This window comes from Etheostoma spectabile, chromosome 5, assembly GCF_008692095.1.
Source record: "Etheostoma spectabile isolate EspeVRDwgs_2016 chromosome 5, UIUC_Espe_1.0, whole genome shotgun sequence".
Taxonomy (NCBI): Eukaryota; Metazoa; Chordata; class Actinopteri; order Perciformes; family Percidae; genus Etheostoma; species Etheostoma spectabile.
Window position 1 is genome coordinate 20778363 of NC_045737.1, and position 1837 is coordinate 20780199.

A 1837-nucleotide genomic window follows, 5' to 3' on the forward strand; every position below is an offset into this window, starting at 1 on the left:
TTTTGAGGAGGAGAGAGGGGGGGCAAGGTGGAGGCTGGGGTTGTGGCCTTGACCAACTACCACTTTGCTCGTTTGAAAGCCATGATATCTCTCGTGGGTGATATTAGTGGTAAAAAAAAAACTCATAAAGTGAAATTTTCATGACGTGGGATCTTTAAAAAAAAGCTACTGAAAAGAATATTTGATTTAAAGCTGAAATCTGGATGATTTTTTTTTTTTTAATGAATGTGTGTTAAGTCACTAGCCAACAGGATGTCTGGTGTGACATATGCACAAAAGGGAATTATTCACACATTTCTGAAAAATTGAAGCTCATGTCAACAACCAGACTCCAGATCATATAAACAGAACAAGATTTAATGTATTTCTATGCTTGCTAATACTAGACTCTCAGCACAATTCCATGTTTTCACTCATGGAAACTGTAAATCAACCGAAATCAGTAAAATAAAACAGATTTTACGTATTGCTTTTATTTCTATGACTGAAATTTTAAGGATTGCCACTTTATGTTAAGACACATCGAGAGGTTCCATGTATGTTCTATGGGTGATTGCTGTTCCGTTTTAAGGTATTTTAACCTCAATGAAATTTAGATGATGGATGGTCTGAAAATGTCAATCTTTATGTAAATGTATCTGAGAATTCAAGAAAATCTAAATAAGAAAATGATAGCAGTTGAGTTACAGAAGAGTATTAGCAAACCATTTGAGACACAGTATCTGGACTTGTGATATATTTTGATAATAATATGATTAAGTACTACAAAAACAAGATCCACCTAGAAAAAAAACAAAGTTGGAAAAAAAAGCTTTCGCAACTAAGAGGAGAGGTGTAATTCAAGAGGGAGACATGAAACAGTGGTTACCATTGTTGTTTGAGTTGTCAGGTCATGAAAGCAGACAGCGGATGACTCTGCTGTCTCTGAATGGCTTGGTAAGGTGATCCAACCATTAGCGAGACGTTGTGCATAATGTCCATTCCCATAGGGTTGCGAGCCATAGGCTCCATAATAACATCCACAAATACATTAATTTTTTTGACTTACTGACTATTCCCCAAAAAAGTATACTTTAAACATCAGATTTACCTCAGTGACCTGAGCACAAGGTGGGGAGATGAAGGAAATTTAAAACTTTTTATAAATATAAGTTGCTAATTTTTCCATTTTGTAAACAAAGAGCTTTATGATTATCATTATAATACCTACAGGATCCATTGAAACATGGTGAAGGACCCTAACTGGTCACCTAGGCTACAACATACAAATATTGCAACATATGGATGCAATTTAAAGATAATCCTGTTATCTTTTTTATAAGAAGCAATGGACATATTGAACTAACAGTGATGCCTTCTTCACTTTTGCAAGTCATGTGTTTATTGACTGTAGTAGCAGAGGCTGTTTCCCTTACCTTAAGTGTATTATTGGCACATTGATTACTTAGTTACTGTAAACTGTGTGGTTACGAAAAAGTACTGGACACCTCCCAGGCAATCAGAATCGAGGATTTTAAGCAGCAATGGTATTTTTGTTTTATGTTAATTGAAAAATGGCATTTTGAGTAGAATTTCTTAAACGTTAAAGAATTAAAGTTGAGTTGTGTAAATTAAACTGCGACTTGATATTTAAATCCTTCTCATTAAGCGCAAAATATATATTTGACATGTCCAGGTCGACGTTTACGCGTAACATGGTAACAGATTCACCATTCGTGGTCAAAGTTATGTGTGATGTCTGGTTAAAAAAAACAGACATGAAGGCACCATAGACAGTGAAAGAAAGGCACGAGCTGGAGATCTGAGGACTCTGCCTTCCAATGGGCGGGTCCCACCA